The sequence below is a fragment of the Eptesicus fuscus genome, chromosome 8, assembly GCF_027574615.1.
Source record: "Eptesicus fuscus isolate TK198812 chromosome 8, DD_ASM_mEF_20220401, whole genome shotgun sequence".
NCBI classification, from domain to species: Eukaryota; Metazoa; Chordata; class Mammalia; order Chiroptera; family Vespertilionidae; genus Eptesicus; species Eptesicus fuscus.
The window spans coordinates 73,794,975-73,812,203 of NC_072480.1; the positions used below are offsets into that span (position 1 = coordinate 73,794,975).

General features: G+C 45.7%; 1 pseudogene; it reads left to right on the forward strand.

Moving 5' to 3' along the window:
- The first annotated feature begins 4,101 nt into the window (after window positions 1-4,101).
- On the forward strand, window positions 4,102-4,800 carry LOC103288303 (transmembrane protein 199-like; annotated as a pseudogene).
- The last annotated feature ends 12,429 nt before the right edge of the window (window positions 4,801-17,229 follow it).

The window sequence follows — 17,229 nt, forward strand, 5'->3', positions numbered from 1 at the left end:
AGAGTAAAGAGAGTGCTCCAAAGAAAAGAAGGAGATGTGTCAAAAGGACATAAAAGTCAGCCTAAAGAGACTTTTTACTGGCAAAAGCTGGGAGAGTTAACTACATAAAAATGAATAGTAACAGTAATGGATGATAACCCATTGGATAAATAAGAATCTGTGAGTCCACCTTAAAAAGAAAGAAAGAAAAGAGAGAGAAAGAAAAGTCAAGAAAGAGAAAGAAAAAAAGAAAGGAAATGAAAAAAGGAAGGAAGGAAAATTACTTATAGTAAAATGCCAACTAATGAATTTATAAGAACTGATGAAGTTAGAAAATCACTATTTTGCAAACAACATGTAGATATCTAACCCAGGCAAGAATTGTCAATAGATGCTAAAACTATTCAGTGAAGTGTAATGATGAACAATATAGTCACACTAGAGGCCTGGTGCATGAATTTGTGCATGGGTGGGGTCTGGCTGGCCCACCCCAATCGGGCCAGGCCGGGTGGGGGGAGGGGCATGGGTGGTTGGCCAGCTGGCCCCGCCCCCTGGTCAAACTCCTGGTTGAGGGGACAATTTGCATATTAGCCTTTTATTATATAGGATGGTTTCAAAGTAATCCCTTCCACACACACAAATTGTTCACTAATCATAAAGGTAAAAACTCTACAGTGTAAATAATTGACAAACATCTTAACCAAGTGGTCAAAATTAAGTTGATCAGTAATGAGCAAATCAACATCACTGACATTTTTTAATAACAATGTACTGAGAAGAACACAATATCATTTCTGGGATATTTCAGCCCAAAATACATAACCTGAATCTAATCATGAGGAAACAGACAAACTCAAATTGAGGAACATTCTACAAAATAACTTGTCTGTATGCATAAAAAATATCATTGTCTTAGGGACAAAGAAAGGCTGAAGGACATAACAGATTAACAATGACTAAAACAAACAAACAGCAAAACAACAACAAATAAAACAAAACCCAACAATTAACAATGTGTAATCCTGGATTAGGCCCTTTTCAAAATTGCTGTATCCCTTTGACATATCCCTTTCATTTTTTTTTTTAGCCCAATTGTCCCCATAATGTTCTTTTGATTTTATTTTTTATTTTTATTGATTTTCAGAGAGGAAGAGAGAGGGAGAGAGAGAAAAATCAATGATGAGAATCATTGATCGGCTGCCTCCTGTACACCACCTACTGGGGATCGAGCCTGCAACCAGGGCATGTGCCCTTGATCAGAATCAAACCCGGGACCCTTCAATCCACAGGCCAACACTCTATCCATTGAGCCAAACCAGCTAGAGCCCCATAATGTTCCTTATAGCAATATGGACTACATATTAGGTAATAATTTTATGTTAATGTTAAACTTCCTGACTTTGATAATTATGCTGGGGTTACTAAAAGGAAGTCTGACTTGTGTTTACTGGACCTTGATGTCCAGCGAGGCTTCCATGTCTACGTCTTGATATTCAGCTCAGGCTTCCATTGCACCTTTATACGCTACTCGTCCAGGCACAGTGGGGGCAGGTAGGAGGCTGGGCCCGGTCTGATGAACAAGGAGAAGATGGGTTCTCTAGTTCTACTTCTGTCTGCACTCAAGCTAAGTCTGAGGACCTGCTGGCTCCTCCACTAAGGGACTAAGTAAATGCATTTCACAAACACTGTTTGTACCTTTACTGAAGAAAGAGTATTTCTTCTATGAGCAGCATTCTATCCTCACTCGGAGGAAACAATGGGACCCTATTATCACACCAAGAAGGACTGAGCTTTTTTTGCTGCTCTGTCTGGGGACCTGCGCCAGCTTTGTTCTGCTTTTACATTTTCATTGAGTTATAATCCATATACAGGAGAGTGCATGAAGCACTCTTATGCAGCTTGAAGAACAATCGCAAAGTGAACATACTTGTGAAACCATCATCCTGCTTGAGAAATAGAACATTGCCGGCGTTCTTTTCCCAGCGTTACAAAGGGTTCAGCATTCTGGAGAAAGGGGCTGATGTGTAGATTCAAGAAGGAGTCCAAAGACGAAAGATAATTTTGAAAGGCATTGGGGGGTCAGAGGATCTTCAGCTAAAGGAACTGAAGACTCCTCTTGTCTAAGGACCCCGTGCTATTTATTTAACACAATTTGTCCTAAGGCAAGGTGGAGATATACACTTCAAAGGGTAAGGCTACAGAAGCATTGTCAGTTTGGGGAATAGCCTACAGCTGTTCAGGTATTTGACCTACAGGAGGCAATAAAATGCCCTGAGCTGTCTGGCAGTTAACAATCCTATTCAGGTTTGGGGGAAGTGTCGTTTAGCCGTTCCAACAGGCAAACTACATATGTGGCTCACGCTTGATGAGCCGCTCAAGTCCCATCAACCTTTTGATGGAACTCTTGTAATTATTACATGCTGGAATTGGTTTTCGGCAGAACATGACCCCTGTGCCCCCTCCCAATCACTCAGATTAGATTTTAAAAATGAAACTGAATTATCTTATTTTTATGAGACAGCCCAGAAAAATTTAAAAGACATAACAAAAAGAACAGGCAAATGCAAAGTAATAGAAAAGCAGCCAAAGTGACAAGTAAGGCCCAAAGGAGAGAGAGCAGGAAATAGGTGCCACCTTTGGATAGTTGGAAGCGAGCTTGGGAAGAAGACTGTTCCCAAAGGTGGGGCAGTGTCTTGAGCACCCACAGGTAGCATTCGGTGGCTGGCAGCTGCAGGACTGTCCTTCAAGTTTCAAAAGGTGGGGAAGGGAGCATTACCAGGCTCCAGGGGGAGAGAGTCAGTGGAAAAGGTCATCATGAGTAGAGCCAACCTGAGGCAAAGCTGGAGGAAAGGAGCTGGGAATACTAAGGTGGGGCCTCCTCCCTCCAATCTGCTAGGCCCTCCACTCTCTGAGACGGTCCCCAAGCCAGGGTTCATGAGCCTGAGGAGGCCATCCATGGTGGGTCAGACTTCCAGGGCAGTGAGCAGGGGACAGGGGTCTGGAGGGACCCATGTCCATCCAGGCCTCAGCTGGGCAAAGGGATGTGTTGCAGTGTTAACATGAATAGTCCCCTTAAAAAGGTGAACAGTCACTGCGGCTGGTGTGACTCGGTTGAGCGTCGAAAAGTTGTTGGTTCCATTCCAAGTCAGGGCACATGCCCAGGTTTTGGGTGCAATCCCAGGTTGGGGTGCGTACAGAAGGCAACCAATAGATGTTTCTCTCACACATCAATGCTTCTCTCTCTCTCTAAAAAAATCAATATAAAATATTTTTTAAAAAGATGAACAGTCAAAAGATGAACCATATATATAAGGCAAAAACAAAACAAATACAAGGAAAATTTGTTAAAATCCCAGTCCCAAAGAAAAGCTATAAAAACCCCTTTCTCAGAAACTGACCAGTTAAGAAGGAAAGTAATAAGCAGACATTCAGGACTCAAATAATAATTAACATGTGCGCATGCACAAGTGTGTGTGTATGTTATACAATTTTTCCTTACGACAATAAAAATTTCCCCGAATTTCATCATGTTCTTGATACTAAATACGTTTTTCATAAATTGCAAAAACCAGAGTTCTTAGAGAACATACTAATCTGGAAACTGATAATAATATCTACTTGGAAATTTGAAAAATGCTTTTAAAAATGATTCCCAGCCCTGGCCGGCTTGGCTCAGTGGATAGAGCGTCAGCCTGCAGACTGAAGGGTCCCAGGTTCGATTCCGGCCAAGGGCACATGCTGGGGTTGTGGGCTCGATCCCCAGTAGGGGGCGTGCAGGAGGCAGCCGATCCATGATTCTCTCTCATCACTGATGTTTCTCTCTCTCTCTCTCTGCTTCTCCCTTCCTCTCTGAAATCAATAAAGAAATATATTTAAAAAAATGATTCCCAGATCAAAAGGCAAATAACTTACAGGTAGCTAGTTACATAGAAATGAACAAAATGAGTATATTTTATCTTAAAGCCTTTATAATGAAGTTAAAGACACAGTAAGAAAAAATGTTCTAGCTTTACCCATAACTACTTTTACTGTTGATCAAGAAAGTTGGAAATAAGTTAAACGTTCAATGTAAGAAACCATAAAAAGAACCAGCAAAAGAGAATGATAGAGAGTGGGCTAGCGATGGCGTCTCACTTGATTGCCGGCGAGCGGCTGGTGCGTGCTTTGGCCCCTGGCCGGGAGCTGGAGCAAGAGCAGCTTCCACGGAAGCTGCGGGCAGAGCTCAAGGCCGGATGGAGAAGCGGCCCAAGGGTGGTGCCCGCCCCAGGGGTCCCCACGCCTGGTTTCCTTCGGCCTGATCCGGGATCTGCACTGAGCCTGAGAGAAAGGCATTCCACACTGTACCGTCATGAGCTCCTAGAAGGCAGTGAAATCTACCTCCCAGAGGCGGTGAAGCCTAGGAACCCAGAGGTAGTTGCCTGTCTGGAGAAAATTAAGATGCGGCTGGCCAGTGACGAATATAAGCGGATCACCCGCAACGTCACCTGCCAGGATTCAAGGCATGGTGGGATTCTAAGTGACCTGGGCAAGGAAGTGAGGTCAGTGAGGGCTCTGGTCATCACCATCTTCAACTTCATTGTCACGGTGGCAGCTGCCTTTGTCTGCACCTTCCTTGGGAGCCAGTGTATCTTCACAGAAATGGCCTCGCGGATCCTGGCTGCAGTGACCGTCGCCTCTGTGGTGGGTCTGGCTGCGCTGTATGTCATGGTGCGGGTGATGGAAGGCGAGTTGGGAGAGCTGGGAGAGAGAGAACTGGTGCTTCATCATCAAAGTCCGGAGACGGTTTGGAGGGGCTCCAGGCTCCCAGCTGCCAATCACTGACTCTCAGTCAATCCGTCAGATTCTTTGCGCTCAGGTCTGGTTAGTCAGGGCCACGCCAAGGCTACCTGCTACTTCTGTTGGCAGCCTCATCCTCTGGCAATTGCCGGAGGGGGCAGTAGAGGAGACTCCGACAACCGAACAGAACTGGTCTGTGGGTACCTTCTCCTGATCCTGATGCCTGTCTGCCTTCTCCAGTCCAGTCCGGGCACTGCAGGGGCTGGGGTTTTCCACCGGGAGTGAATGGAATCCAGGCCTTCCGAAGCGTGCACATCAGTCGTCACCCTTGTTGCACACATCCTGGATGCTGGCCTGTCAATTCGTTCTGAAGCCTCCAAAAAAGCAGAAGGGATTCCCTTTCGCCAGGTTGCGGGGGAAGAACTGATCGGAGGACATAAAACCAGAAGAGGAAGATGGGTCTGTACAGAATGGCCAACTGGAAGGAAGGCAGCTATCTCTTTGGACTCTGAGTTTCTATCTTCATTTTCTTCCTTCTGCTTGCCTTTTTTAGGGTTTCTACATGCTTCTGCCTGTCTCTACCACCCACCTTCTTAAACTTCCTATCTTCTCATCCCCTTTTGCTCTGTCTCCAAAAATGAAAACAGTTCAGGTCGCAAAACAGTGTTTCTGCTTTTAATTGCAAAATCCCTTGTACTTGTTTAATTGCAAAATCCCTTGTACTTGTGGGGAGAGCATGCCTACTGCAAGATTGCCTCAACTAGTAAAGGGAGGGACAGGGACGATGTTCAGATTTAACTACATATATGAATGTGAATAAACATACACATGAATATGTACACAGAATAGATACATTATGACTATGTATACACATTTTTATATGTGAGCCTAATACAGGATGTTTTCTGTGGGGCTCTTAAACACGTTTGGGGGAGTGTGAAATATAGTATGTAAATGCTCACATCTGACTACTTGTTTTACAATAGTTGCTTTTGGTCTTTACAACAGTCCTGGAGGTTGGAAAAGGAAATGGTCTTAGACCCCTTTTGCAGACGACAAAACTGAGGCCGAGAGAGATCAAATGATCGACTGTGTTCCTTCCTCTGGTAAATGGAGCCAAAGACTCCTAGATGGTCCCGAAGTCTCTGTGTAATGTTAAACTTCCAGAACTTAGATTAGTGGTGTGATGATAGAATCTGTATAAAGCACAATAAATACTTATTGTATTCAGTGTGCTTTTATTTCAAATCTGTGAAAACACAAAAGCCCGGGGTGGGGGCGGTGAGGACATGTGATGAGGGGTAGGGGAGGCAGGGGGGAGGTCAATGGGGGAAAAAGGAGACATATGTACTACTATTTGTAATACTTTAAACAATAAAAAAATATTTAAATAAATAAATAAATAAAAAACACACAGAGAATGATAAAATTAAAAGTGATATGATTAATAAACTTGATGTAATAAGCAATACCAAAAGCTGATTATTTTAAAGATAAATTTAGGAAAGACAAGCTACTGGCAAGCCTGACTTTAGGAGAAGTGACAGGAAATATAGACAAATTTTGGAATTAGAAAGGAGATGCAACAACAGGAATGAAGGAGATGAAAATAATTGTAAGAACTATCTACACAACATCTATATATATAAAACCCTAATATGCAAATAGACCGAACTGTGTAACAACCGAACAACCAGTCGCTATGACGTGCGCTGACCACCAGGGGGCACATGCAGAACATGGTGGGCATTGGCAGCAGGTGGCAGAGTGCAGAACATGGCGGGCATCGGCCACAGTGGGATGGCGGAGCAGGTGAGCGTGGGCACCAGACCAAGGTGGGGTGCCAGTTGCTCCTGCGTGCTGCGGTCCCACTGGGTGCTCACACCTGTTGCCAGTGCCAGCCCCGCTCTCACCCACTGTTGGCACCGGAACCACCATTCTCACCCGTTGCCAGCTCTGATCACTCGGCGCCGTCAGCAGGTATAAGCAGTGACTGCAGGCCCTGATTGCCCCTCAGGGATTCTCCACCTCCCGTTGCTCCTGAGGGGCGATCAGGGCAGCAGCCATCGCTCACACCCGCTGCTGGCGCCGGCCCCAGTCGCTCCGTGCCGTCAGCAGGTGTGAGCGGGGCTGGCGCTGTCAGTGTGTGGGAGTGGCAGCGGCGGGAGCAGGGCTGCCGGCAGGGGACCGGGGGCTGTAGCGGGAGGGGCTGGGCGCACGGAGGATGGGCTGAGACCCGCCCCTGTGCCCACCGCAGCCTCATGGCGCACAAATCAACCGAACGGTGGAACAACCTGTCACTATGACATGCACTGACCACCAGGGGGCAGACGCTCAACACAGGAGCTGTCCCCTGGAGGTCAGTGCACTCCCACAGGGGGAGCACCGCTCAGCCAGAAGCTGGGCTCATGGCTGGTGAGCACAGTGGCGGTGGCGGGAGCCTCTCCCGCTCCATGGCAGCGCTAAGCCATCAATCGGACATCCCTGGAGGGCTCCTGGACTGCAAGAGGGCACAGGCCGGGCTGAGGGAGCCCCCCCGCCCAAGTTCACGAATTTCATGCATTGGGCCTCTAGTTTTGTTAATAAATTAGAAAATTTAAATGAAATTAGTGACTTTGTAGGTAAATTCACCCACAAAGTGAGGGGTAAGTCTGAATAGACCCGTAACCACAGAATCCTGTGAATTACAGACTTACCACTAAAAAAAAGTAAAAAGCTGCCAAAGCCAGATGATTTTTCAACTGATTTTACCAAATACCCAGGGAACACGTAATTCCCATTTACACAAACTGTCCTATAGAACAGAGAGAAATGTAAACAATCAATCATTTCATAAAACTGTCATAGAAAACCGAATAAAGATACCCCTCACCACATGCCCACAGTTACAGAACATTCTTTCCTTATGAGTACAGACACAAACATACCAAGTAAAATATTAGCACACTGTACCCAGCTATAAATTAAAAACATACACTATGGTGAAGTAGGTTTATTCTAAGAACATGGGGAGGCTTAATCATTAAGAGATCCATCAACACAGTTCATTCCATCCAACATAACAAAAACTCACGTGCTTTTATCACTATAGGACCAAAATGCACCTGATGAAGGTCAACAGATTTCTTCATCACAACTTGATGTAAATAGAAATAGAACTTACATAATAGAATGAAAAGCATTTTCCAGGCGCCAACAACAAATACGATCCTAAATGATGACATACTGAAGGCGTTTAAGGCAGAAATCATTTAGAACTTCCCCATATGTTACATTGCTTCAGCCACTGCAAAGCAATTAAGCAAAAGAGTTGTGTCAAAGAAAATATTGCCAAAGAAAAGCCAAATGAGCATTAGTTTTCTTTTTTTTTAATGGCTAAAATTTAACTTTATTTTTTACAGCTTCATTAAGGTAATTTTTTTTGCTTTTATTAGCTATATTGAGGTATAATTGGTATAAAAAAACTTAATGTATAAAAACATAATTAATGTATACAATTTGGTGAGTTTGGACATGTATATATACACCTGTGTTACCATGACCACAATCAAGGGAATAAACATATCTGTCATCTTGAAAAGTTTCCTTGTGTTTCTTTGTTGTTGTTTTTTGTGATAATAACTTTTTAAAAATATTTTTTTTATTGATTTCAGAGAGGAAGGGAGAGGGAGAGATAGAATCACTGATCGGCTGCCTCCTGCACGCCCCCTACTGGCACGTGTCCTTGACCTGAATGGAACCCAGGAACCTCCAGTCGGCAGGCCATTCTCTATCCACGGAGCCAAACCTGCCAGGGCTGTGGTAATAACTCTTAATGTGAGAGCTACTTTCTCCACACGTTTTAAGTGCACAATACCTCATTGTTAACTGCAGGCACTGTGTGTGAAGCAGATCCCTGGGAATTGCTTCTCTTGTGTAACTGTAATTGTATATCCATTGAACAACCACTCCCTATGATCCTGCTCCTCCCATCCCCTGGGAATTCTATTGTCTATTTCCATATGTTTGACTCTTAGATGCCTCATAAAGAGAAACAACATGCAGTATTTACCCTTCTGTGACTGGCTTATTTCACTTAGCATAACCTCCTTCAGGTCCATCTTTATTGTCTCAACAGTAGGATTTCCTTCTTTTGTAAGGCTGAATAATATTTCTTTGTATCTATCTAGTACATTTTTTTTTATCCATTCCTTTATCGATGAACACTTGGCTTTTGTGAATAATGATGAAATGAATATGGAGTGCAGATATCTTTTTGAAATCAATTTTATTTTCTTTGAATAACGCAGAAGTAGAATTGCTGAATCATAGGTAGTTTTAATTTTTTGTAGGACCTCCATACTGTTTTTTTATAGAGCCTGCATCAATTTATATTCCTATCAACAGTGTATAGGAATCCAATTTATCCGCATCCTTGTCAATACTTATCCTTTTAAAAAAAATAATAGTCGTTCTAATGGTGGGAGGTGATATCTCATTGGAGTTTTGATTTACATTTCCCTGATGATTAGTGAAAAAAGTTGAGCATCTTTTCATGTACCTGTTGTCCATTTGTATGTCTTCTTTGGAGAAATGTCTACTCAGGTCATTTGCCCATTAAAATTTTTTTTTTCTATTGAGTTGTAGGAATTCCTTACATATTTTGAAAATTAACCCCTTATCAGATACACGGTTTGAAAATATTTTCTTTCATTTTGTAGATTGCCTTTCACATACTCCAATCCCACATTATCTGATCTTTTCATGTTGATAAAATCTAGCAGGCACTAGTAACAGTTCTTGCTTTTGAAAAATTTTGCATATCTTTATTCATTATGCAGATTGATCAATTGAGTTGCCTTACCGCTTTAAGGATGCACTCCTGAATTTGGCAGAAGCACATTCTGTCACAGTCCACAAACAATGTAAGTTTCAGAGAAAAATTTTCCATTCTTTACAAGGTACAGAAATAAAAAGCAGGGTAGGAGGCCCGGCCACTGTGGCACAGTGGTTGAGCATTGACCTATGAATCAGGAAGTCACGGTTGGATTCCTGGTCAGGGTGCATGCCTCCTGTTGCAGGCTCAATCCCCAGTGGGGGGCGTGCAACGATTCTCATCATTGATGTTTCTATTTCTCTCTCCCTCTCCCTTTCCCTTCCCATATGAGGTAAATAAAAACATTAAAGAAAATAGGTAAAAGAAAAGCAGGGGCGCCCTAACCGGTTTGGCTCAATGGATAGAGCGTCAGCCTGCGGACTCAAGGGTCCCAGGTTCGATTCCAGTCAAGGGCATGTACCTTGGTTGCGGGCACATCCCCAGTAGGGGGTGTGCAGGAGGCAGAGGATTGATGTTTCTCTCTCATCAATGTTTCTAACTCTCTATCCCTCTCCTTTCCTCTCTGTAAAAAATTCAATAAAATATATTTTAAAAAAGAAAAGAAAGAAAAGCAGGGGCAGGAGGAACATAGCTGATGACTTCCTATATGACAATATATGCAACTACAGCAAATCTGATGGTTCAATTTTAACTGAATTTTAAATTCTCTTTTGGTGTGTTTTAACTTCTTTTCCATAGGCTGTCTTTTTCAAGGTGAAATGAATTACCCCCTTCCCAGTTTCAAAAATAGCCACTAATACTTTAAATATCATCATTTCAAATTTCAAGATCCACACACAGTCAAGGAGCCAACTTGATCAAAGTGGGTTTCCAAGATTCATAGCTAAAGTAATTTGAATAAAATGATGATATTAAAGGCAAACTGGATCGTGGTGGGCATTTGGGATAAATCTGACAATGCAGTTTCCTCACGGCTTCCTGGGTAGCATCGTTAATCATGACAGCGACACCCCAGCTGGTGGGTCTTGTCCTTGACTCTGTGCTCCTGGAGGCAAAATTACTTCTAGCTCCATCTGGTCTCTGACTCCCTATGCAATGCTAATTTCCTGTTCCCCCTCTCTCTATGCCAGTTTTCAGCATCTTTTTAAAAAGGATATCTTTTATGACTTGGCTATATATTTTTTTCCAATCAGACAGATGAGCCCTTATGTGTTTGGGGAGGAATGAGGAAATCTTAGCCTCTTTTTAAGATTGGCCTGTGTGGCTCAGTGGTTGAGTGTCGACCTATGTACCAGGAGGTCACGGTTTGATTCCTGGTCAAAGCACATGCCTGGATCGTGGGCTCGATCCCCAGTGTGAGGTGTGGAGGAGGCAGCCGATCAATGATTCTCTCTCATCACTGATGTTTCTATCGCTCCCTCTCCCTTCTCCTCTCTGAAATCAATAAAAACATAACTTTAAAAAAGGACAAATATTTGTGATATACACATTACCTATGTCACTCAGTTTTAATAGCAAAACCAAACAGGTGCGTGGTTGGATACTCTGTCTCCAGGTCTAAGAAAGGAAGAAGTAGATTTCCCTCTCTTTGAGAACCTACAAGCACAAAATTAGCCTTTTCTTATCTCAACTTTCTATTATTTTCATCAAAATCACCTCCCCACCTCTGTGCCTAACCACCCCCACACAAACATTTTTTTTTAAAATGAGCGCGCCAGAATTTAAATGCGACCTTTCTTTTGGAGATGAGAAGAACCAGAGTTTGCCACCCCAATATATGCTTTGGGGGGCAGAGGGGTGGCGATAGATTATTGTAAGCTGGTTACTGAGCACTGAGAGCACATTTAAAAAAATATATATATTTTTTATTGATTTCAGAGAGGAAGGGAGAGGGAGAGATAGAAACATCAATGATGAGAGAGAATCATTGCTCAGCTGCCTCCTGCACACCTCCTACTGGGGATCAAGCCTGCAACCGGGGCACGCGCCCTCACCAGGTATCGAAAAGGACCTCCTAGTAAATAGTTCAGAGGTCGACGCTCAACCACTGAGCCACACAGGCCAGCCGGGCTAAGCTGGTACATTTTTAAGAAACAAAAGGCTCAGAAACGTTGACCTTCCCCCTAATTGCCTAGAAGAATTCAGAGAAGACCTGCTCCAGGAAGGGAGCGATCGTCATAGATAAGCACAGTTCAACATGCACCCGTGTGGTAGGGAGGGCCCTGGCCAGGCCCATTGGATCAAAGTCCTGGCTGTGGCCCGTTGTTTCAAGACGGCCCAGCAAACATTTAGTTACCAAACGGTGCTTTTCCATCTCCGTTTGGATTGTCTTCTTGCCCTTTGAAGTCTCCTACCCCCCATACTTTCTCCTACGCTCCAGGCGGCATACAAGCCTCCACAGCCTGACCTGTCCTTGGGTCTCATATTCTTATGGTCCCCACCGCCCCCCCTCCCCCACCCCATATATACCTAATAAATTTGGTTACTTTTCTCCTGCTACTCTGTCTCATGTTAATTTGATTATTAGTCCAGCTAGAGGAATTTAGAAGGAAGAAGGAAAATTATTTTCTTCCTCCCCAACAAGAGATAATACCAAATATGGAATAAAAGCCACACACTCGAGGATATAAATAGCTTCCTTATGTATGCAGTAAATCGGATTATCCACCCTCCTTTCCTTTCTGAGGGAGCGCACATGCCCATCCCTCTACGAGGGATCCAGGTCGTACCAAAGAAGTATAATAAAATGGGGCTTTTGAGAAAAAAAAAAAGAGAAGCCACAGAGACTTGCTGGCGCAACACAGTGGAGGTGATTTCATGGTTTTGCAGACACTTCATTATAATGGGAAGCATGTCTCTCTTCTTCCCCTCTCAGCAAGGCCCTGAAGCACTTGAAGCTTTCTTCTCAAGGAGGAAAGAAAGTGTGGGCTGAGTCTCAGTCAGGGGCCCTGGGGAAGGGGGACAGGAGAAGGCCCTCTCCTCCTGCCTTGAATCTCAGCAGCAGGATGGCGCTGGGCCTGGCCAGAGCTGGTCTCCTGGTGTGGGAGGGCTTGGGGTACCACCTACACCCAACAAGTCAGGGAGGGACTCTTTTAACTTGGTAGGATTTGGACTGTTTGTGCAACAATGGGATTATCATTAGAGTCATGTAGGACAGAAAATAGGGGTTGAGAATGCCAGAGTGAGGGTTTGTGCCGGGCTTCCTCAAGTGATATGTTTGAACCAGTCTTTCTTTCCTTCTCCCACTTGCATCCTAACAGGGGACCCACCATTTCCATGTATCCCACAGTGTGAGTGTGTGTGTGTGTGTGTGTGTGTGTGTGTGTTAGTGTGTGTGAGTGTGTGTGTATGTGTGAGTGTGTGTGTGTGAGTGTGTGTGTGAGTGTGAGCACATTGACATCTAGACTTGTTTTTGTATCTATCTATGTTGAAAAATCTGAGTTGACACGGATGCCTCCAAGCCCAGTTCAGCACCCTGGGGTTGTGTTGAGTTTTCTATTCAGATCCGAACTCTCTACTTTTTAAATGGGGCCCTTGTGTTATGGCTCCCTCACTCAGTGCCCCAGCAGAAAGATAAAATACTTACGTCAAAATGAATGCTGTTCAGTTCACCTTCAATAGAAATGGTTTGGATCAAATAAAGTTTGAACGGCTTTTGTTAAAACTGACTTCCTGCTTTCTTCGCCAGGAAAGTGGGAGTTTCCGGCTGCTGGGTTTGGCCCTATTAATGGCTGATGGGACCCCACCATGCAGGCCTGGTGCTGCTTCACTGCAGACCTCTGTCTTGTTGGGCGAACGGCTCTCATCTCAGAGGCTACTTCTAACGGGTGTAAGGTAGGTGGAAGTTTGGCAATGTTCCAAGTTATAACACTGAGTAATTCAGGTTCTCTTTTCACACATTAAAACAAACAAATAATATTGGGAACCCAAATCATCCAGCCTGGGCAGCCCGGTCGGCTGAGTGACCTGGGCCATCCCAGCACCGTCCCCCGGAGTGACCCTGTCCCAGTGGCTTATTGATTCTGTCACTGGGCCGCCCTCACCGTCCCCCTGTCCCCTTCTCACTCCACATCCCGTTTTCTTCACAGGGTGGAGAGTGATTGGGAATTACAAGGATGAGCTCATTCTTCCTCACTGCAATCCTATGAGTGCGAGGTAGGCACTGTTATAGACCCCACTTCACAGATGTGGAAATGGAGGCACAGAGAGGGCTAAATATTTTGCCCGGGTTGCACAGCACTAAGTAGGAGCAGCGTTTGAACCCAGGCAAGTCTAGTCCCCAAGTAAAGTCCTTCACCCACTCTCCCCCGTACCCCTCCCCCCAGAGCTAACCCCTCCTAGCTGTGTGTCTGCACATCACACATACATTCATCCACAGATATGGAGCTTGGGAGTTGGTCTTTTTTTCCTTCTAAAACGAACATGGGATTAGAGCTGCCCTGGAGGGGTCTGCCTGTCAGGACTTGGAGAGTGTCCTGTGTTCCTTTCCTCTCATAGCCTGAGGCATCGAAACAGGTTTAATCATTTCCCACTGATGACGTTTAAGTTGCTTCCAAAGTTTTGTAACAACGTACAGTATTGCCACAGCCACCGCCATTTTGTATTTTGTGAATATTTCTGCAGAACATTGTTCCTGGAGGCCGACTATGGACGGAGGTTCTGAACATTTTCATTGGCGACGTGCTGCTCTTGAAGCAATAAAACTTTGCAGCCCCCTCAACTGCCAGCGTGTCCACTTTCCACACCTGTCAAAGCCATACTGTATGTTAGCAAACTTCTACACATGCATCTAACCATTTTCTTTAATCCTCACCCGAGGCGTGGGAATATATTTTTCCATCGATTTTCAGAGACAGTAGAAGGGAGCGGGGAGGTGTGAGAGAGACACATTGAGTGGTCTCCACTGGGGGCGGGGATCAAACCTGCAACCCAGGTAAGTGCCCCTGACCGGGAATCCAACCTGTGACCCTCTGGTGCACAGGCCGACGCTCTAACCACTGAGCCACGCCGGAGAGAAGTCATATAGCTAACATTTTTTTACACTTGATCTTAGCCAAAAGGCTGAGAAGCAATTTAGCTAACATTTAAAAAATATATGTTTTTTTATTGATTCTTAGAGAAGAGGGAAGAAGGGGGAAGATGGAATCATTGACAATGAGAGAGAAACGTGGAGCGGCTGCCTCCTGCACACGGCCCCTGGGGATTGAGCCTGCAATCTAGGCATGTGCTCTGACCGAGAATCAAACCAGCAACCCCTTGGTGCATGGGTCGATGCTCAACCACTGAGCCACACTAGCAGGGCTGCAAATGAAAGGGGGCAGAAACGGAATGTTGGAGAACCAGCTGGTATCGTGAGAAATATTAATCATGCTCTGTTGTAACCGCGACTGTTTTATTCTGATGAAAGAAGGCGCTTCTCCCCTGGCTGGAGCTGACCTGGAGAGGCAGCCCTCCCTCCCCATTTGGAGCTGCCTAGTCACCTGGAAAGATGAACAAAGATTTGGTACAGAAACCAGAGTCGCCAGCCCTTTGAAGGTCCCCGGCCCTTTTACACACCGGCAGGCCTTTGCAGACCAGACCTCCAGCCTGCTTGCCTGCTAACTGCTCACCTGGCACTCCCTTCGGCTCTTTCCCCTGTAACCCCAGTCCCTGCACATCGCTAAGACCTTTGAAGACCCCTAGTCCTTTTTCGCATCTGTAAACTGCCCCTTTGCCTACTTTTCCTTTGTAGTTCTACCTGTACAAGCAGCTGGCTTATGGGGGGCTGCAGAGTGGATTTTTGTGGCTAACCTGCTGCTCTCCCATCCTGCTGACAATATTGGAATAAACGCTAATATATGATCCAACCCTGTCTCTGCTGAATTGGCTCGAGTAGTGACGGGCAGTCCCCACCCATTGTTTGTCTGGTTACACTAACAATTTTTTTTTGGGGGGGACACAATTTTAAATTTAATTTTACTTGACTTTCACAAAAGTAAAAGAGACGTTGATGGAATTGCTGAATTCTTATAAATATTTCCTCTAGACAAGAGATACTTTCCCTAAAATATCCCTTCAAGATTAAAAAACAACAACAACTGTGAGAACATTAGAGGTTGAAGTCATTATGATTTTCCCAAGGACATATTTCCCTTTTTGTTTGTATAGACTGAGTTCTTGCTGTGAAAGATGAGTTCGTTGGCCCAGCCACACTGGCATGAACACGCAGTTCTGAAAATGTTGAGCCCTTCTGTACCAGTTAGTAAATATCAGCCACCGACTCTCCCCAGGGCTCTCCCCTCTCCTGGCTGCCCCACCCCACTGCCAGGACCAATCCCAACCCCCATCTCCCCGGACCCCCGAGCTACAAGGGAAAGGGGACTCTACACATGAATCTAACAATTTTTTTTAAATCCTTGATTTTCAGAGACGGTAGAAGGCATCTCCCAGGCGCCTTCAATACCTACCACTTGGCCCCAAGCAGTTTAGTTTCCATCTGTTTTACATAATGGCTGTCAGGTAAGGCTTTGTTTGCTGAAAGTATTCAGTGGGAAAACCCCTGCTCAAGGTCAGCCCTCAGGCCCTTGAAGTTTGCACTGTCCAGGGATTTCTGAGACTGGAGGGAGGCCTTTCTCCCAAACACACTAGCTCCTTATGAAGTCAAGTGCACGTCTGCATCCTGGTGTAATTACCTTGCATCCAAATGGGCAACAGACACAGGCCTGGAGACTGCCCCTGAGCCGGCTCCAAATTGGATGAGGCACAAAGTGCTGGAGCCCAGGCTCAAGGGGAGGCCGCAGGAAGGGAGTGGGCTTTGCTCCGTGCCCAGCCCTGTGCCAGGTGCTCATGGTCCAGATCCCCTCCAATCCTATGAGAGGTGTTTCTTTGCTCCCTTTCCTCCCTCCCTCCTTCCCTTCCTTCCGGATTTACTGAGCACCTGTCTGTGCCAGGGGCTGGGGTTCAAAGGCAAAGCTAGCATCACCACCCCGTGAGAGCATCATCCAGAAAACGGCTGTGACTGGGGTGGGTGCAGGATGCAGGGGGAGCCCCAAGCGACTCAGGGAAGGTTCTCCAGTGGAGTTAAAGCCGAGCTGGGATTTGAAGGATGAGGAAGGGCATTCCAGGTGGAGGGAACTGCATGTGCGAAGGCAGGGAGGCAGGAAATAGCCCTCCTGTGGGAGGGTGAAGGAGCCCAGGTCCAGGAAATCTGCTGGGTGAGGTTGGGGTCCCAGAACCCACACCTGGACCCTCTGCCTCCTTGACCCCCTTTGCTACCAGCTGCCTGGGGAGAAAGAGACACCCCCCCCCACCCCCGCCTACCTGCACAAAAGGAGGCTTTGAAGCTGGAGGGAGAGGAAGGAGGGGGCAGCGGGTGTGTATTTTTGGATTGCTTCTCAGAAATCTCCTCCCACACCAGGCAACCAGGTGGCAGCTGGGGGAGCTGCCCATGAGCAGGGCTGAGTTGAGGGGGAGGTGGGCCGGGCGTAGGGACCTCTGCTCCCTCTCTCTCAGCCTCAGTTTTGGCATCTAGAATATGTGCACGACAACCTAGTTGCTGGCTCCTGTCAACCCAGATGCTCCAGGAAGTGGAGGCCCAGGCTGGGCTCATTAGGGGGAAGGCCTGGGAGGCAAGGGCGGGGCCGGGGAGGACCCTGCATCATCCTGCAGCTGGGGGCTCT